This window comes from Triturus cristatus, chromosome 4_1 (assembly GCF_964204655.1).
Source record: "Triturus cristatus chromosome 4_1, aTriCri1.1, whole genome shotgun sequence".
Taxonomy (NCBI): domain Eukaryota; kingdom Metazoa; phylum Chordata; class Amphibia; order Caudata; family Salamandridae; genus Triturus; species Triturus cristatus.
Window position 1 is genome coordinate 615549390 of NC_140585.1, and position 22188 is coordinate 615571577.

Genomic DNA, 22188 nt, shown 5'->3' on the forward strand with positions numbered 1-22188 from the left:
ATTGGAAGCCAGTGGAGCTTCTTGACAGTGGGAGTGATGTGGTTGAACGCCTCTCCCCCGACAGAAGTCTAGACGCTGCATGGAGTATTTCTTTCTAAGGGTCTAGGTAAGTCATTGGAGAACCTGTAATCGTTGTGTTACTGTAGCTCAGCTTGGGAGGGCTAAGGATTGCACCACAGTCTTTATGTCTTCAATGAGGATGAAGGGTTTGACTTTTTTTTAGGTGTTTCAACATGTAGAAGGCACTATTATGCTCTTTCATGCTCAAGGGATTATGAAGAGGGATCCCCAGGGATTTGACAAAGTTGGAGATGGAGTTTGCAGTTTAATGCAGTGAGGTTGTCAAGCCAGATATCTACGTGAAATGATTTTAAAGGAGTTCCATTTTGTTGGGGATGAGTTTAAGATGGTTGCTTGTCAGCCAGGATTGAACTGTGTAGAGAGTGCTATTTGGTGTTGGATATCTTTGATTGTCGAGATTTTCATGTAGAGTTGGGTGTCATCTGCGTTGAGATGGTAGACAATTCTAGCTTGCTTCAAGATCAGTGCAAGGGGTTCCATAAGGAGGCTTAATAAGGCAGGAGACAGGATTGACTCTTGAGAGACTCTTTGTGAAACTGGCGTTGCTTTTGAGGTTGAGTTGTTTAGCTTGAATAGCTGTGAGCATTCGTTTAGGAACGAGGCGAACAATTGAAGGACGGCTTCACTGATGCCTGCACACTGCGAGAGGGTGTTTAGAAGGATGGTTGACTGTATCAAAGGTGGCTGAGAGGTCCAGGAGAACTAGAAGGCAGGCCTGGCCATCATACAGATATCTGTGCAGGTCATCTACGATGTTAAATATAGCAGTCTCTGTACTGCAACCTTTCCTAAACCCCGATTGGAAGGTGTCATGTAATTGGTATTTTTCAATGTGAATGTTGAGTTGTGCGAGCATACATTTCTCAATGATTTTGGCAAAGAGCAAGAAGCTGGTTATAGGACTGCAGTTATGGAGGTTGTTCTGGTTGGCACCTGGTTTTTTGACGAGGGGGTGACTTAAACAAGTTTGAGGGCGGCCGGCATGGAGCCGCTCAAAAGGGAGGAGTTCATGATTTAGGTCCATATAGGAGAGATGATGTAGATAAGATTTTTTTTTTTTTTTTTTTTTTTTTCAAAATTTTATTAAAACAATAAATCAGATACAAGCATGGGCCTACAACCACCAGGGCCGGCCGCTAGATTCAGAAATGATCGTACATTAGTTAAAGCAGTAGGCGACACCTGGGGCCCAGCCCCGTAAATGGCTCAGGATAGCTCGAGAGAAGCAGGAGACATACATTTAACATAAATAACAACAAAAAACAAAAGGCGAGGCATACAGGCAGAAAACGTGGGTCAGGCTACATCCGGGGGACTTTTACTCCAAGACTTCAATTAGCTATCATCAGGAGGGAGTATTGAAAGATCGGGGGGGGGTAACGGGAAAGGAACATCCATATATGCGATTATACAATCAGTTACGAGGAACCATCAAGGGTCAGGGGGACAAAGCAATATCGGTGTCCACTAGGGGGGGCGTACAGATACCCCCACGATATACGTTCCATGGCTCCCACACATTCAAGACACAGCGACGCACCTCCGGCAGCAGCTCCACCCCGGTGACTTGCCCCATGACCCCATGAACCCGACGCCAGTATTCCGCCACCTCCCGGCACTCCCAAAGGATATGGAGAAAGGTGGCACTGAGCCCACACCCCCGCCTGCAGAGCCCATCCTCCGAGAATCCCATCGAGACCAGACGGGGGCCCGTAACATACACCCGGTGGAGAATCTTTAGCTGAACCAGGCGGAGGCGGGCTGGAATGGCAACTTCCTTGGGGGACGATAGTGCGGACTGCCAGTCCTCGTCGTCTAATTCCACCCCGTCCCCCGTCCACGTCTCCCGAAGGCGCACCAATAGGTCGGCCCGATTGTTAATGAGTTTTTTATAAATTAAGGAGATAGTACTGTCGGGAACATGACCATCAAGTATGCGGTCCTCGAGGGGCGAAGAGGCAGGGATCTTGGTCCCCTCCCCAAAGACAGAGAGCAGGGCGTGCCGAACCTGGGCGTATCGGAAAAACTCCTTTTCCGTGAGTTCGTATTCGCTCTGGAGCGCCGCGAAGGTCTTCACCGCGCCCTTCATCCATAAGTCTCCCACTCTACTGATGCCAATCGTGTCCCAACGGTCAAACCCCTTCGTTGTCCAGAGGCTTCCCAGTCGGTCGGAGGCAAATAAAGGAGTAGCGCATGTTAGTCGCTCACTCCAGCCCATGGCTACATTGGCCGCCTTCCAAATCCGTACCGCGATCTTAGTGGGGCCCGTCAGGGTCCGTCCAGCCGAGCGGGAGTAAAGCGCCCTGTTATAGTTACCGCCGGGAAGCAGGAATTTATCCATCTCATACGCCGGATTCAAGCCAGGCGCATACGTGGCGTGGTTAATGGCTGATAGCTGCGAGGCCCAATAATACCTGCGAATGTCGGGAAGCGCGATGCCCCCGTCATACCAGGGGAGAGTAAGTTTGGCCAGGGCAATACGCGCCCGCCCGTCCCACACCAGTCTCCTCTGCAGACTCTCTACTTCCCGAAAGTAGGCTACTGGAATGATGTCGAAGGAGTTCTGAAGTGCATAGAGGAACCTGGGAAGGGACATCATTTTAAACAATGCGGCCCGACCCAGTGGGGACAGGGGCAGCCTACACCACCGAGCCGTGTCTTCCCTCAAACGTCGAAGTGGAAGCAGGAGATTGTGCTCATAGCGAGCTACCGGGTCCAACGAGATGTGTATCCCCAGGTATTTAAAGCCGGACAGAGATATTTGGATCGGAAGCCGAAGCGGCAGGAGAGGGGGGCCACCGGAGATAGGATAGACACAGGATTTAGACCAGTTAATCGTGAGACCCGAATTTCTCCCGTAGGAAGTCAGAACATCGAAGAGAACGTTAAGCGACTGCCGCGGCGAGGTAAGATACAGGAGGATATCGTCCGCATATAACGAGACCCGATCCTCAAAGCCCGGGGCCCACCGGATCCCCCTGATCGAGGGCTCCCAGCGGAGCCAAGCGGCGAGTGGCTCCAGGGCGAGAGCAAAGAGCAGAGGGGACAACGGGCACCCCTGCCTCGTACCCCTACCAAGAGCGAAGGGCCGAGAGACCCGCCCATTAACCACCACCTGAGCCATGGGTCCCGTGTAGAGAAGCTTCACCCAGCCAAGAAATCCCTCCCCAAAGCCGAATTTGGTCAAAACAGCCCAGAGGAATGGCCACTCGATGGTGTCAAAGGCCATCGTGGCATCTAAAGAAACCAGCACGGCCGGTTCAGAGAGGTACTCCGCCCTGGCGAGGGCGCCATGGAGACGCCTCAAGTTGAGGGCGGTGTTGCGATGTGGGATGAATCCGCATTGATCAGGATGAATCAGATCGCAGATGACGCTCAACAAACGATTGGCAAGGACTTTAGCCAGGATTTTAGGCTCTGCATTTAGCAGTGAGATAGGCCTGTAGGAGGCACAGCGGTCCCGTGGCTTACCGTCCTTGGGGATCACGACTATCGTGGCCAGTCGCTGGTCGACCGGAAGGGAACCGGCCTCAAGGGACTCCAGAAACATACGACGGAGGAAGGGCGCTAGTTTATCCGGGCGCAACTTATATAATTCGATAGGTAGACCGTTGGGACCCATGGCCTTGCCCGAGCGAAGGGACCGAATCGCAGTCGCGATTTCATCTACCGTCAAGGGAGCGTCCAGCTGCTCACGGTCCTCGGCAGAAAGGCCAGGCAAAGCAATGTCCCTCAGGAGAAGGCGAGAATCTTCCTCATCTCTATCAGTCACCGGGGAGTACACAGTCCGGAGGTGGTCGGCAAAACATTCCACAATCTCACCAGGCTCCGTCACACACACTCCATCCGAGACACGCAACTCCGGGACCACACGATTCACTCTCTCCCTCTTATCCAGCCACGCAATCAGCTTTCCCGCCTTGTCCCCGGCATCATACAACCGACCCTGCTGCTCCCTATACATAGTTTTGGCAGCGTCGGTGACAAGAGATCTGTATTCAAACTGTTTCAGATTAAGGGCATGGAGCCCGTCCGGAGTGACACCCGCCTCCAAGGCCGACTCCAGCCCCAAGATGTCAGTCTCCAGCTTCACCACCGCCTCACTCCTGAGCTTCTTAGCCACCACTATCTGGGAGAGGGCGTGTCCGCGGATTACAGTTTTAAAGGCTTCCCACAGGGACATTGCAGACAACACAGACCCCTCGTTTTCAAGAAAGTATTGGTCCATAGCCTTAACCAGACTCTCGCGGGTCGTGGGGTCTCGCAGGTACCACGGGTTAATGGGAGCGATCCGCCCTGCAGACCGCGACTCGGTGTCAAAGAGAAGCCACAGCGGGGAATGATCGGAGATACCCCTCGCTAGGTGCCTGACCTCTCGAATTCGACCCGCCTGCGTCGCGGGCATAAGGAAATAGTCTAACCTAGAAAGACTCCCATGTGCCCCAGAGTGAAAGGTGTATTGACATTGGGTCGGATGCATTAATCGCCAACTATCCACCAGGCCGAAGGTCTCCAACAGACCACCTAGCCAAGCCTGGGCAGCGGGGAGGGCCCTGGGTGGGTGACGATCCAGGTCACCCGAGACCACCGAATTAAAATCCCCGCCCATAAGCAAAAGGCCATCCGGAAGTTCAAGCAGCATTCGACCCAAGTCCGCGAAGGTGGAGTTCTGGAGGCCCGGTGGGACGTAAATTGAGACCAGGGCAAGGGGATGCCCCTCCCACCTCCCAGTCAGACAAACATAACGCCCTCTGTCATCTGAGACCACCCGCGTGATCTCCAACGGAAGTGAGGATCGCAGGAGAATGCCCACCCCCCTGGAGCCAGTTGTGTAACCAGAGTGAGCCACGAGGCGGTATCCCCCCCTGTTCATTGCATGGCAGACATTACCAACCAAATGCGTCTCCTGGAGAAACACCACATCAGGAGTCAGACGACGCAAATACTGCAGAACTACACCCCGTTTGATACGGTCCCCCAACCCATTGACGTTCCAAGACATCAGCTTCAACCCGTCCCCCCCCATCCCCTCCAATAGATCAGAGGTCCCCCCGCAAGCAGCACAAGTCCCAAAAGTGGAAGAAAATCAATACCTCGCCCTGCAAACAAAAACCACACTACAAAACAACCCCTCCTTCCCCCCCACCCCCCCCCAACACCCAACTCCCCCCACCCTGCACCCCTGCGGGCCAAAAAAAACCCCAAAATTGCAGTGTGCCTGTCGCCCAACTAACCCCAGTCTACAAAAAGACCCCGGAGGAGGAAAGGGACCCGTCCCCGCCCGCACCCCATACACATACTAGCAAAACACACTGAACCAAAGAAGTACAACCCAGCTGAGCAGTGCAAATTGGCAAAATCAAGGACCAAAAGTCACTCCAAAGGGGACCCGCCACCGTTGGCACCCGCAGAGGGCCCGGGACGGCCACCTCTGTCAGGCAGCGAGTCCAACCAGTCACTCACGGCCACAGGAGAGTCAAAGAAGGCAGTCCGATCATCATGTTCCACTCGGAGTTTGGCAGGGTAGAGCATAGAGTACTTTAGGCCCAGCTCACGAAGACGACGTTTCACCCCCTGGAATCCCATCCGCTGCTTCTGGACAAGTTGAGTAAAGTCCGGATAAAAGTTAATGGATGAGTTCTCATGTCGAACCGGGCCATGGACCCGCGAGGCCTGCAGAATCGCATCCCGGTCTCTGTAGTAAAACAATTTGGCCACGATAGGCCTCGGGGGGGCCCCCGGCCGTGGCCGCCCGCCCGGAACTCGATGAGCCCGTTCAACGGCAAAAAATTTACTCAAGCCCGCAGGGGTCAGCTGTTGGAGGATGAGTTCCTCGACCAGGAGGTCAACCGGGCGGTCGTCGGTGGACTCCGGTACGCCGATGACACGGATGTTGTTGCGTCGGGCCCGTCCCTCGAAGTCCTCCAGCCGCCGGGCCATCTGCTCGTTGACCACCTTGATGTCGCCAAGCGCGGCCTGCAGGCCCGACACATCCGCACCCAGGGTGGAGGTCCGTGCATCGAGAGTTTGAACCCTCTCGTTTGTTTTGGAGAGGTCCGCCCGTATTAAGGTGACATCAATCGCCACCGTATCGATCTTGCGGGCCAGGGCCTCATATTGCGTGGCGATGGTCTCCCTTATGCCATCAATGGCGCCCATGATGTCCTGTAGGGAAAGTTCCGAAGAGACGGATGTGCCACCACCGGCGACGTCTGAGGGGGGACCGGCCGTTCCAGGAGAGCCTCTGCCCTGAGTGTAGCGGTCCATGTTGTTGGTCTGGACCGATCCTCCACGGAGGGAGGATTTAGTCTTACGCCCCTCGGGGCCCCCCTTGCCCCCCATGCGGCCACGGACTCCGAGGGGGACCGCCGATCAAGAGTAGTTGGGATACCGGCCCTGGAAACCAACGCCTCACCCGAGGCCACAATATGGCGGTGCGGGGGGACCCAGGGCGATAGGCACTCTAGTGGCAGGTGGAGACAAAGCTTTGTGCAGAGTTTAGGGAAACACCCCGCCACCTCAATCGCTCCACCGGCCAGCCCCCTGAGGTCTGAAAGTGAAACCGAAAGTGGCCAAGCGGCCCCTGGCACCGCGCCACAGCCGTTGTTGTTCAACTGCGACACGGCCCCACGGCCCACCTTGCCCCGGGCACCTCCGTCGGGTGGGTCCCAAAAGTTCAAACAACGATATTTCAGGATTCCCGGGTCCGATTAAATTCCTGAAAAGAGATACGTGCTCAGCTGGTCGTCCTCTCCCAGATTCCATAAACCAAATCAGGATATTGTCAGGATAAATTCCGAGGAGCAGCGAGGGTCCGGGGAGCCCTGTGCTCACGCGACCATCTTGGATGCGCGCTAGGCTCCTCCCCCCGTAGATAAGATTTTTAACAAGTGCCGCAGGGAGGGGGTCGGAAATGTCTGATATCAGCTTCATGCTAGCGAGTAATTTGCGGACTACTTCTTTACGGATATGGTTCAATTCAGACCAGGTTGCATTATTTTTCAATTGTAAAGGGTTGAAATTGGTAAACTGTGCTTTAGAGAGGGGGGGACAGCTCAAGTTGTTAATTGAGTGTTGAAAGATAGAGGAGGTTTGTTGTTTGATGATGTTGAATAGGTCTTTGGGTCGGTTCCTGGAATGGTCCAGTTGTTCTCCGAAAATGTAAGATTTTTCTCTGAACATGTGTTTTTTGTGTTTTAGGCATTCAACCTGGAGGATCGAGAGACATCGAGCGGGAGTAGGATTTTGGAACTCACTAATGCTTCTAGCTCTGCTTGGGGGATTCGATGGATGTTTCTTACCCAGTGCTTGGGGCGGCTAGATTGGGGTAGGCCTTTGGTTGGAAGGCATTGAGATCGAAAAGAATTAGAGGATGATCGGTCCAGTCGGACTGTAAGATAGAGTGCAGAGATAGGTTGTTATGCTTAGAGATGATTGCATCAATGGTAAAACCTTTATTGTGGGTTTGTTTTCTTGCAGTGTTGGGTAAGATTGTTTGCTTCCAGAAGTGTGGCAAAGGCTTGTACTGTAGGTTCTTTAGGATTATTGGTGCAGGCTTAGGACTTCTAATATAATGTTGGTGCTGCCTTTTAGGGAGTATTAAGTCTGCTAGGTCTTATGGGTTATCACTTGGATGGACATAGATGACATGAAATTTATTGGGGTTGAGGCCTTTTGAGGAGAGCTGAACTCCTAAGTATTCAAAGGAGGAGTATTTGGTAGTGAGGAAGTAAGGCAAAGATCGTTTTTGTGTATAATGGCTAATCTTCAACTGCGATCAATTGAGAAGCCCAGTGGTGTGGGGTGAGGAGGTCGATGTAGGGGGATGAGTGGCGGTAAGCCAAGTTTCAGTTAGAAAGCAGATGTCGGTATTGTGTTGTAAGATAGTTTCAGCTATATCAGTCACGTGCTTGACTGCTGATCGACAGTTTAGTAACATGCAGCAGGGCAAAGGTAATAATCTCAGAGCAGGCTGGCTGGGTTGGACAGGCGGCCTGGTAGGGTGAGTGATGTTCAGGGTCTTATACGTGCTAAGGACTGCCGGGATCTTGTGATTACAACAGACAAATGATGGACGGAATGCTGACAATGCAGACATTCTCCCCCAGTCAAGAGATCTGGGTTAAATCCATCGTTCTTTTGCCCACTATGCCACCCCAGTTTAGACATGGCCATATGCAAATCAGTCTTGACCCTGTGCCTCTTGGGAACAGTCCAGCCCGAACTGTCAAGCCATGTCTTCCCTGGACCGGAATCAAGCATCCTAGGACCGGTTTTTGGCTATCAGCCGTCATCAGCCAGGATAGCTTGACTCCAGTGGCGTAGTGAGCACGGGTCCCACGTCTGGGAATACCCATCCCACTTAGGGCGAAAAGCGTTACAACAAACAAATGATGGACGGAATGCTGACAATGCAGACATTCTCCCCCAGTCAAGAGATCTGGGTTAAATCCATCGTTCTTTTGCCCACTACGCCACCCCAGTTTAGACATGGCCATATGCAAATCAGTCTTGACCCTGTGCCTCTTGGGAACAGTCCAGCCCGAACTGTCAAGCCATGTCTTCCCTGGACCGGAATCAAGCATCCTAGGACCGGTTTCTGGCTATCAGCCGTCATCAGCCAGGATAGCTTGACTCCAGTGGCGTAGTGAGCACGGGTCCCACATCTGGGAATACCCATCCCACTTAGGGCGAAAAGCGTTACAACAAACAAATGATGGACGGAATGCTGACAATGCAGACATTCTCCCCCAGTCAAGAGATCTGGGTTAAATCCATCGTTCTTTTGCCCACTACGCCACCCCAGTTTAGACATGGCCATATGCAAATCAGTCTTGACCCTGTGCCTCTTGGGAACAGTCCAGCCCGAACTGTCAAGCCATGTCTTCCCTGGACCGGAATCAAGCATCCTAGGACCGGTTTCTGGCTATCAGCCGTCATCAGCCAGGATAGCTTGACTCCAGTGGCGTAGTGAGCACGGGTCCCACGTCTGGGAATACCCATCCCACTTAGGGCGAAAAGCGTTACAACAAACAAATGATGGACGGAATGCTGACAATGCAGACATTCTCCCCCAGTCAAGAGATCTGGGTTAAATCCATCGTTCTTTTGCCCACTACGCCACCCCAGTTTAGACATGGCCATATGCAAATCAGTCTTGACCCTGTGCCTCTTGGGAACAGTCCAGCCTGAACTGTCAAGCCATGTTTGTTGTAACGCTTTTCGCCCTAAGTGGGATGGGTATTCCCAGACGTGGGACCCGTGCTCACTACGCCACTGGAGTCAAGCTATCCTGGCTGATGACGGCTGATAGCCAGAAACCGGTCCTAGGATGCTTGATTCCGGTCCAGGGAAGACATGGCTTGGCAGTTCGGGCTGGACTGTTCCCATGAGGCACAGGGTCAAGACTGATTTGCATATGGCCATGTCTAAACTGGGGTGGTGTAGTGGGCAAAAGAACGATGGATTTAACCCAGATCTCTTGACTGGGGGAGAATGTCTGCATTGTCAGCATTCCGTCCATCATTTGTTTGTTGTAACGGGATCTTGTGATGGCAGGGTTGGTTTGGGGTATTGTCATAGGTGTTGCTCATCATTTAGACTTCCTGCTGTGATATTCCAGTTGTGGTGTGTCTAGGATTGAGATGGTGAGGAGTGCAGGGGATGGTTTGGTGTTTGTGGCAGGGCCGGTGTTCCCCATAGAAGCGTGGTGTTGGGTCCGAGCATGGTTAGTCTTTGCATCTTTGCGAAGTGACAGCACTTCTTCCAGAATAGTGTTTATTTTAGCTTTTCGACAGACTATTATAGGGATCAATTGAGAGACGGCTATGACTGTAGTTGGGAAAGGAGTGTGATGGAGTTCTTCGGAGTCTGTGTTGGAAGCTAAGGTAGGAACCAACATGGTGAGGTTGATGGGTGCAGAAGATAATTTGAGCTCGGCAGTTTGGGTGTGCTTTGGGGAGGAAAAAAGTAATTCTGGCAGTGAAAATGTAGCATTAGGGCATCTGCTAGTGAAGGAGGCTTAAGGATGGGTGGCAGCGGCAGTGCAAAGGGTAGTGGAAGTAGAAGTTTCAGCAGGTTTAGGTGTGGGTGCATGCATTCGTTCTCTGGGAGAGGATGAAACGGTTGGTTCTCTGGGAGAGGGGAGGAAGGATCACCGGATGGCAATGGAGAGGTTGGTTCTCTGGGAGAGGGGTGGAGGTGGGACCAGAGAGTGAGGAGTTGCAGAGCGTAGGGAACTGACAGCCAAAGAAGGATAGTTTTTGTTCAAAGGCTTGGACTAGGATGTTCCCATCTCTGTAAACAATAATGAACACTTCCCCGCTAAAGGTCTGTGATTGAGATATAGTCAGCCTAATTCCATAGGGGACATTAGTGGTATTGGTTACGTGAAGTTGTTTACGGAAGTTCTCTCTCCATTTGGCGGGTTGTTTTGTGTAGAAGACAAAGTAAATTTTACGGCCTCTATGTGTTGGACTGTAGTAGATTTCCATTGAAAGTCTTTCCGGATGATCTTTGATAATGTGTTTGGAGAGGCTTCGTGGAAATTTGATGCAGTATGAGTTGGGGTCAAGCCTTTCCATGATAGTGTTGTGGTGTGTCAGTTAGCGAGTGGTCCTACTGTGGTCTCAGCATTCTAGGCACTCAGAGTAAACATGGGCTACTAGGTGTCAGGAAAGTTGGGTCACTACTGCTGGCTTGGGGTAGTATAAACAAAAAGTCATTTTTTTTTATTTTTTTATTTTGTAGGCAATAGGTGTCAGCATCAACATAAAGTCACAGTGTAAGCACGGGGGGTCAATATTAGGGTAGGATAGGCAAATTCATCTTACTGGCATATGTAACAGTCTGCACATATAACACATAGGGCAGGCAAAATCAACTTATCAGCACATTCAACATTATGTGCATATAAACACAGAAAGCTCACAGGTTAACCTCTTCGGTGCCCGTGACGAGCTGGACTCGTCATGGGCCGTGGTGGCGCTGTGCCCATGACGAGTCCAGCTCGTCACAAACCCCGCCCGCTAATGTAACGGCCGGCACAGGGCGGGGAAAGGGGCGGGCACCGAAGGGGTTAATAATGCGGGTGTACGATGCCAAGTTCTGACCTGAATATGATTTTGCATAGCATTCATCTTGTTAGGCAATAAGGATGGCAGAAGTCCCCTCCCAGTCATAAGTAATGGTGATGGCATAGAAATTAGTGACTTGGTAGAAAGCCTACTGCTTTTATGTCTTGGTGTAGCTTTCTGAGAGACTCTTTCAAAACTTGGCAATATACATGGTGAGAATCATAAGGGGGTTCTAAGATGTTTGCCCCATATTTCGTGCAGCAGCTGACTGGGGTGGCGTTGGAATGGAGGTCTGTGCTCCTTCTTCACATTCAGTGGCCTGCCCTATAGGAAGGAGCGTAGTCCTACAGCAGATTTTATTACCTAACTGGAGGGAATGAAGGAAGTGAAGCACAGCAACAATTACCTTGCTGGAAGGAAGGAAGGTGCATAGTCCTCAAGCAGTTTGTGTTTACTGCCTCCAAGATGTCTGTTGACTGCCGAATTGAGGGAGAGCACTCTTTCTATAGTTTCTCCTAGATTGTAATGGCCCAGGCTGGATTGTGCATGAGAGGAGGTGTTGGAATTCAGTCAAATATGGCCGACGCCGTCCAGCTATTTGGTCCGTCTTTATTTATATGCATGTTTTTTATACAAAAATGATGTGTCATGTAAGTGGATCCAAGCAGGATATTACAATATTTGATGAAAATCATGTGTACATTTTGCAAGAAAGTAAATTATCTGCTTGTGCGTGTAATGTGAACGTTGAATTCATTCTTTCAATGGATTGCTCCATAAGAGATTATTAATACTGTTTTGTTGAGTTTTTCAGAACATTGTGAATAAAGTTTTTTCAGATGAACATATTAATGAAATGCTCCTCCTTTGCATATTTCCATCATTTCTTTGTAGGTGTCAGCTATCCTGATGTTATGAATTAATACATCTCCTGCCACTCATTGTAATCGAGCAACCTAATGTCAATCCTTCTAATATGTTTACCATTATTGTGCACAAGGAGGTTGCTACATAGGAAATTATTATCCTTGTTTTGTTTAGCTCTTTAAAAAATTGCATTAAAGTTTTTCAAATTATCTAAATAAGCCTATTAATTAAATGCTTCTTCTACACATATTACTGTCATCTTTTTATAGGTTGCCGCTCACCTGATGTTATGAGTTAGTTTATCTCCTGTCACTCTTTAGAATGGAGCAACGCAATGTCAATTTCGCTTGAGAGCTTAATTGAACATAAGGAGGTTCCACTACCAAAAACGTTTTTTATTCTTTTCTCGAGGCATGTATTACATGTTGGTGTCAGACCTCCTATTATTAACCAACATGTAAATGTAACTCATCTGGGGCATAGATTATAATTCCAGGATAAATTTGGATTCCAAGTGGCATCATTTTTGTTCTCAATTGCCGCCACTTGGTAACTTGGGAATATAGTAAATTGCATACATTTTTCTGAACTGGCAGTTGCTACTATGATTGATCTGCATATGTTTTGCTATTGCGTAGCTTCGATCTCGATTTCTTATCATCTGTGAAAGTTCCAATATACTTTTCTTTTTAACTGGCAAGTTGTGCCCCCACATATTGCAAATGACAAGGGAATACCAAGACATGGACCACATATCTGGTCTTACATTTAATGTTATGTAATGCTCTCCTTTTTTCCACGTTGCAGTACGTAATGCTTGCATTTTCTGAACCATCTTGCAGGTTTTACAGTTGTTGCCCTTCCAGAAGCCTTTTTTTAGCCTACCAATTGGTTTGGGGTTCTAGTTGTTTGAAACGGCTGTCAGTGAGTTTATCCTTTAAACCTTTTGCTTTGCGATAGGTCATTTTAGGATAATGCCCCAAGATTGTTCTCAAAGATGGATCAGCGAGATTTTTGATTTTTCAATGTTGTTGTAAGCTCTTCTTGATTTGTGTCTCATCAACTGTGTAATCTATGATTAGTCGTATTTGATTATTATCTTGAGTGTTAAGCCTGGGGTGTAATATTAGTTTTTTTGCAATTTCCTGACCTTTGCGTTGCTTTTCTTGATGATGCTTTTTGTGAATTTCATTTTTATGAAACTCTGGATCATAGCTGAACCATTTTTATTGTAATCTTCTTTGTCTGAACAATTTATTTTCAGGCAGAGGAATTCTCCATATGGTATACTCCATTTGAGGGATGTCAGATGAAACGTTTCTGCATGTAGTACTGAGTTAGTAGATGTTGTTTTTTTTGTAGAGTGGTTTGCAATAAGTTATTCTTTATGTAAATTTCTATTTTCAAAAAGACTACATGAAGGGAACTGATTATATATGTAAACTTCAAACCACAATCGAAGTAGTGTTTGCAATCAGTTTCAGCACCTACCAGATTTTAAACAGGCCTTCTATAAATCTTAACCACATGATTATTTTCTCAACCAAAATTTCATTTGTGCCTGGCCATGCTATTTCTTCCTCCAACCAACCCATCATGAGGTTTGCATAACTGGATGAAAAGGAAAAACCCATTGCTGTACCTTTCAATTGTCTGTAAAAATGTTTGTTCAAGACAACAATGTCGTTGTGCAAGCACATCACAATCCTCTCCAAAATCATTTGATTATGTTCCCAAAGTTAGATGTTTCTACTTTTCAAAAAATACTCACAAGCATTTATTCCTATTTTATGTTCAATGTTCATATGTAGGTAATGTCATCAATGGAAACTATTTTGTGAGTGTCTTTCCAAAGGGTATTTTGTAAGTGTCTTACCTAATCTCTATTATCTTGGAGATAAGAACTTAAATTCTTCACTAAAAGTGCCAGGAAGAAATCTAAACAGTTGGACATTTGTTCAAACGATGACCCTTGACTGAAACTGTAGCTCCTCCAGGAGGTCTTGAAGCAACTTTGTGTTCCTTTGGTAAGAAGTAAATTGTTGTCATTTTGGCGTAACTGACTGTCAAATATTTAATTTCATCTTCATCTATTACATTTGCATCAAACCACTCCCCTAGCTTTTTCTCAAAATGGATAATAATTCATCCCTGAGGTTTTCTACAATTTTTTGCTAACAAGTTGTATCATCCAGCTTTCTAACAGCTTCCTTAAAGTAATCCATTTTATCTAAGATTACGATGTTGCCCCCTTTGTCACTCATTTTAATTTCAATTTCTGTGTGTTTTTGTAATGATTTTAGGGTTTGCATTTCTCCCTTTGTTAAACTGATTTGCGTGTGAGTATTTGTAATTTGCTCTAAATTTTTAATCACTAGTTCATGGAATAGGTCAATTTTATTTCCCGGGTGTAGAACTGGGCAGAAGCTTGGCTTAAACTTTTTGCACTTGTCCCTGCTCACAAGTTTTGATTTTGGAAAACTTCCAATGTCTCCATTCCTATGATCTCTACCATTTCTGTTGTATCATGCTCTAAGTTTACAAGGGTATTGAGGATGGTTAAAACTCCTGCTGGCAATGGGAAGTCATTCTCAAGCATCTTGTCCTTTTCCACATTAATCTCGTCTTTCTCCAATAATATTTTTGGCAGTTTTATTTCTCAGAATATCTTTTAGCAAAATAAAAGATTTGCCTTCCTCATCTTTGTCTCTTAGAATTTTCACAGCCTTTGGCACTGATACATCTTAAATATGCTTTCCAAGTCGTTTTGTATAGTTGTCTTCAGGGATGTCAATTCCTCTGTCAATGTTATAATGCTAATTTATTTTTCAAATTCTTTGACTTGTTTCTGTATTTTTACGAGGGCAATGTCTCCATGTTTGATTAGAATCTCTATTAATCCAAATGAGGCTTTTAGGATGAATTCATCCAATTCAAGTAACATCTCGATGTGTGTTTCCCCCTGGTTTGGCATTAACATTATCCTCAGGCCTCTTGGTACTCTCTGAGCATCCATATGTTTTCTACGTCTGGAAACCTCCCACCACTTGTTGATTTCTTGCATGGAAGGCTTTCACATTTTTTAAATAAAATATTGGCTCCACATTTTTGTTACTCTGTGCATCAATGTCTGTTGATGCTTATCCATTTTTGTGTGTATTTGAATTGAATAATGAGTACATTGTCGCCTGACATTTCGCCTCCTTCGAATCCATTGTTAGTACATTTTGAACTCTGTTTATGCTGCCACCAATTCGAAATAATTTCAAAGGAGCCTCGTTTAAAATATTACTCTGTCTCTGATGTGCACATATCTCCATTTGCAGATCCAATCCTCATCCCTAAAATTGATCCTTCTGACATTTTATGTTAGTTTTAAACACACTTCCCCAAACATTCACCCCAGCCACCAACCCTTGCCTTTTTACCTCAAGGAAGTTTACCGGTCCACCATTACCCTTCGGTCCAGACATGCCGATGTCTCCTCATGCGGCAATCCATGTGTGGGCACAGCTGGGATTTGTATCTCCATTTCACAGCAAGGCAAGCACTGCAGGGGCAGCTAAGAAACCAGGAAAACAATCCAAAGGAAGCAAACTTCTGACGTTGGTCAGGGTGCTTTTGCGAGGGGGTGCAGGAGGAAAGGGATTAAGCAAATCCACCCAACACTGTCCTTTGGTGAATAAATTAATTACTGCTCACCTTGGAGTGTGGAACAATTGGGGTGAAATTTTTTATGCCGAACACTGAATATATACTTTGTAAAATGGACATATTTTTACCAATTTATTACTTTTTTGAAAGGAAGACGAAGACACAGCAACGTTGAAGGTAGGAGTTGAGTTTATAACGTCTAACAACCTCCAGGTCCCGGCAGCAACTGAACTGTGAAAGAGCCCAACACTCTAGAGTGGAACCCAACTTACAGCACAAGCTCACACACAAGCTCGATGGAAAAGCCACAAGTAGATCCCAACACACCCCCTTCCTTCACCACGAAAAAAACAAGTTACATAGAATGAATAAAGGAAAGAGAAAGACAAGGAAAGAAAGAGAAGAAAAAAAATTGCATAATATATCAAGAGAAAACATTACAGCATTTCGTAATCTTGAAACTTTGCAGGAACAAATTTCAATCTGGTGGATGCACCCCTAGAAAGCACATGGTCATGATGAACAGGTCCCCTTCCATGAACATTGGAGGGCACAACTGTTGGAGGAAAATGAACACCAAATTTTCTGTTGACATAGCCAAGCATGGACTCTGGTACAATGGAAACAACACACTTGTTCCACACTTTCCGGTTCTCCAATACCACCACATGATGCTTTACTGCAGACACTCTTTTGGGAGCTGAAAAACAAGACTCCCCCTTGCGAAGAAAACCGGGTCTCTTGACTCTCACCCAAGCCTGTACTTCGATAGGCAAAGGACGACCGACTCCAGCCCTAGTATCATACTTGGCCTGAACAGCCGCCCTGACATCAGTCACAAGTGACAATTTCTTTGTGTCTACCTCCCTCCTGGACATCCATTCCTTGTTCAACTTGGAACCAGCTACCCTTTCCCTAAGTAAAGTAAACGGAGCAATGCCGGTACTAACATGGGGCCACAGCATGTCACTGACGGCTTGCCGCCAATGCAACCCATTAATGCCAGCTGCAGGTGTTCCTTGATAACACGGTTGAAACGCTCAACTAGACTGTTGCTGCAGGGGTGATAAAGGGACGTAAGGGTGTGTTTTACACCAATATCCTTGAAAAATGTCACCATCTCACCAGAAATCAACTGGGTACCATTGTCCAACACCAACTCCTCAGGAAGACCCTCCCTGAGAAAGACATCCTGAAAAAGTTGATGACAGATGAGGAGTTAGCATTATCAACAAACCTAACTTCAGACCATTTTGACATGTAGTCAATTAATACTAGAGCATATTTGGAAGAACTGTCAATGAGCCCAAAAGGACCTGCAATGTCGAAGGGCAATTTAGTCCAAGGAGTGTTCTTTACCACAACAGGTTCAACTGGGGAAGGATAGGTCACCTGGGATTTATCACTTGTTACACATACACAGCAGTCGCGAACAAAATGTTCAACATCCTTATTCAGGGCAGGCCACCAAAAATCTTGTTTAACCCTACGTTTCATTGCACGAATACCTGGATGGCCCTCATGAGCCAAATCCAAAATTCTCTCACGTAAAGATGCAGGAACTACTAACAAACCACCACGCTTTAATATTCCAGCAACCACAGATAATTCATCCTTAACCGTCTTGTAAGGCACAAGCTCAGAAGGGCAATCCTTGTCATTTGGCCATACACCAGCTAAAAGATCAATGACCTTCACAACATCAGCATCTTCAGACGCACTCTCCAACCATTCATGTTCCAAAACAGCACCTCCAGTGGTAACTTCTAAAGAACACACAGCACACACAATTTCTAAATCCTCACACCCCAAAACATCATCATCACCACACGAGAGGTAACCTGGATAAGCAATCAGCTACATGGTTCTTGGCTCCAGCCACATAGCTGATAGCAAAACTCTTGCAATCTGTATTGCCATTTAGAAATACGTGGCGTAGCTCTGCCACCACCTGTGGTGGTAAACAAATCGACCAAAGGTTTGTGATCGGTTCTTAAAATGAATTCATTGCCCCACAAGAAATTTCTGAAATGCTGAACGCCCCACCACAAACCCAAAGCTTCCTTTTCAATGGTAGAATAGGTGCTCTCAGCACCCTTTAAGGTCCTTGAAGCAAAAGCAATGGTTTCTTCACGACCATCGTTCCTCCTCTGAAGAAGAACCGCCCCTAAACCAACATTGCTGGCATCTGTAGATACGATACATAAATCATTAATATCAAAGAGTTTGAGAGGGTGAGCCGGTACGATTTCTTGTTTGATAGACTCAAAATTGTTGTTACAGTCAACATCCCATACATATTTGACATTTTTCTTTAGTAAGTTGCGCATGGAAGCAATTTTAGTAGAAAAATTGCTGACAAATTTGGCATAATATTCTACCAACTTTAAGTAAGAACGGAGTTGGTCTATGTTCAGGGGTGTGGGTGCATTCTGAATTGCTTCAATAATTTTCAGTTTAGATTCAATGCCATTAAATGAAATATGATGACCAAGATAATCAACACCCTCTTGAAGAAATATACACTTGTCTGCCCTCAACGTTAAACCAATAGATCTAATAATGCTTAACACAAGCTTGACTCTCTCATCATGTTTTGATTCAGATTTCCCAAAAATGAGAATGCCATTCTGGAAAAATACAACACCAGCAATGTCCTTGAACAAATTAGTCATTAGTCTTTGAAACACAGCTGACGCAAGGCCAAAAGGCATGCAAATGTAGCGATAAGCACCCTCGGGAGTGACAAAAGATGTCAAATGTCTAGATTTCTTATACAGTTCAATTTGGCGATACGCTGAAGAAATATCCAGGGTGGAAAAAAACTTGGCACCCTGTAGAGTGGACAACATCTCGTTGATGTTTGGTAGGGTTTGGCGATCAATCCAGATGTTGGTGTTGAGATCTCTCAAGTCAACACACATCCGGAGAGATTTGTCGGATTTGCGTGCTAAAACAATGGGGGCCAACCATTCGGAACCTTCAAAAGGGTTAAATAACCTGTGCACAACATTGTCGTTCCAATTCACATTTGAGTTCATTGTGTAGACTCAAAGGTACCTTACGAACCTTATGAGCTACAGATTTTGCACCGTCTTTAAGTACAATACGATGCTGAAACCCCTTGAGTTTACCAAGGTCAGCTTTAAAAACTTCAGGAAAAATGTGAGCCCATTTGTTATTGGGTACTTGAGAAACGCTGCGAGAAGTGGAAGAGTCAGACGATACGAGATTGTTGAATTGACTGCGAGAATTGCGGGACACCCCTATATCAGGATGATTCTGGTCTAAAATGATGTTAAGAGCGCCCTGCTCGTCCCACCCCAGCAAGTTTGCACCTTTCTTGACCACAAATACAGTTCCACAAGCTCGATCAGTGTTCAAAACTAAATTTGCTGAAAATTTTCCTAAGACATCTACTCTCTTGCCACCATGTGCAAAGATTTTGATGTTGGATTTTTCCAACTGAACATCAGCTACTTTTTCAAAATCTTTGTTATTAATGAGAGTAAACGGTGAACCAGAATCAGCAAGAAAACTAAGAGATATGCCATTAACAAGAATGTCACAAGAAGGAGATTTCCTTTTCTGAGATCCCCCCAGAGAAGATAGTTCAACAACACCTTCAGATGAGGAAGACAACATCAACAGTTCATAGCACTCCTCATTGGAATCCATTGAATTTTCTCCAATGGCCTTTACAACTTGAGTAGGATTCTTTTTAACCATAACAGCTTTGCACATTCTGGAATAATGACCTTTTTTTCCACATTTGTAACAGGTTTGATTAAGAGCGAAACAAAACCTGGCATTGCTTAACTGTAACTAGCCTCCACATCGAAAACACTCAGGTGCCGATTACGATCCTGGAAAAAAATTCCCCGTACGACTCGTATCCGGTCTTTTTACCGTACGAATCGTACAAGTGCCGTACAAACTGCCAATCACGATTCGCATGGTAAAAAGTCCATACGAATCGCATTGGGAATTATTCCCCACACGTCCTCGGGTCGGAAAATGTGTCCGACACGTCCCCGGACGATTTACCGTACAAATGTGAAAAGTGAAGTCCGACCGCGGAATCACGATCCATCCCGTGCGTCCGATGTTACAACCGTACGGAAAAAACACCGTCCGCACCGAACTCCCATAGCAACCATGGAGACATGTGCCCGCATACGCGCCCAACACCCCCCCAGCCCTCCTATGTACGAGTCGAATCCCCACCCATGTATGTACACCCGTGTATGTACGAGACGTACCCCCACCTGTGAATGTATGGAGCGTACCCCCACCCCAACTGTGTATGTACGACTCGTACCCTCACCCGCGTACGTATGGAGCATACCCCCACCCCAACAGTGTATGTATGACCCGTACCCCCACCCCAACCGTGCATGTACGACCCGTACCCTCACCTGCGTACGTATGGAGCGTACCCCCACCCTAACCGTGTATGTACGACCCGTACCCTCACCCGCGTATGCATGGAGCATACCCCCACCCCAACCGTGTATGTACAGACCGTACCCCCACCCCAACCTTGTATGTACGACCCGTACCCTCACCCGCGTATGTATGGAGCGTACCCCCACCCCAACCGTGTATGCACGGACCGTACCCCCACCCCAACCTTGTATGTACGACCCGTACCCTCACCCGCGTATGTATGGAGCGTACCCCCACCCCAACCGTGTATGCACGGACCGTACCCCCACCCCAACCGTGTATGTACGACCCGTACCCTCACCCACGTATGCATGGAGCGTACCCCCACCCCAACAGTGTAAGTACGAACCGTACCCTCACCCGCGTACGTATGGAGCATACCCCCCACCCCAACAGTGTAAGTACGACCCCTATCCACACCCGCGTACGTATGGAGTGCACCCCCAACCCCAACAGTGTAAGTACGACCCATACCCCCACCCCAACCGTGTATGTACGACCCGTACCCTCACCCGCGTACGTATGGAGCGTACCCCCACCCCAACCGTGTATGTACGACCCGTACCCTCACCCGTGTATGCATGGAGCGTACCCCCACCCCAACCGAGTATGTACAGACCGTACCCTCACCTGCGTACGTATGGAGCGTACCCCCACCCCAACCGTGTATGTACGACCCATACCCCCACCCCAACCGTGTATGTACGACACCTACCCTCACCCGCATACATATGGAGCGTACCCCCCACCCCAACAGTGTAAGTACGACCCGTACTCTCACCCGTGTATGTATGGAGCGTACCCCCCACCCCAACAGTGTAAGTACGACCCCTACCCACACCCGCGTACGTATGGAGTGTACCCCCAACCCAACAGTGTAAGTACGACCCGTACCCTCACCCGCGTACGTATGGAGCGTACCCCCACCCCAACAGTGTATGTACGGACCGTACCCCCACCCCAACCGTGTATGTACGACCCGTACCCTCACCCGTGTACGTATGGAGCGTACCCCCACCCCAACCGTGTATGTACGACCCGTACCCTCACCCACGTATGCATGGAGCGTACCCCCACCCCAACCGTGTATGTACAGACCGTACCCTCACCCGCGTACGTATGGAGCGTAACCCCACCCCAACAGTGTATGTACGACCCGTACCCCCACCCCAACCGTGTATGTACGATGCGTACCCCCACCCGCGTATGCATGGAGCATACCCCCACCCCAACATTCTAAGTACGGAGCGCACCCCAGGCCCCAACACCAGCACCTTCACACAACATCGCGCATGTACGAGTCGTACCAAGCCAGACACAAGGACAGCACTGTCCAACAAAATTCCCGAAGTACACACCGTACACACGCTAAAAAGGCACGTACACAACCAGGACAAAGCAAAACAACACAAGAATACACCATTCGAATGGCACAAAGCCACAAAACATGTCCAACAAGCACAAAAACAACACATTCACTGACCTGCAACTGCCAAAATCCCAAACAGAGGCCCAAAACACAACCACTCCTTATAACACACCCACCCAAACTTCAAACACAGCCACACCCACCAATGGACCAATAAAAAGGGCCCACACACACAAACCATGAGCCTTTGCAATAGACTCACTGCTGCCAGACCCCACAGACAACCTACAGCACCATACTAGAACCTTTACTACACCTTACACTTGCACACCTTCACACACCCACCTTCACAAACACCCCCTCATCACATTCACACACACACCTGCACAACCACACCCACACACCCACAACCATCCACACACACCCCCCCACCATCCACACCCACACCCCTCACCATGCCCACTAACAAGAATCCAAAGTTCACTAGCCGAGAGTTGGAGGTCCTTGTCGAGCCACACCTCTTTGGAACATTGGTCAGACAGACCAGCATTTCAGATAAAACAGCCATGTGGCAGACGATCGTCGATGCTGTGAATGCTGTTGCGGACACCAGAAGGACCAGGCATGAATGCCAAGCCAGGTCGTACGATCTGCGGAGGAGGGTCCGAGCCAAAATGACCGACGAACACAACC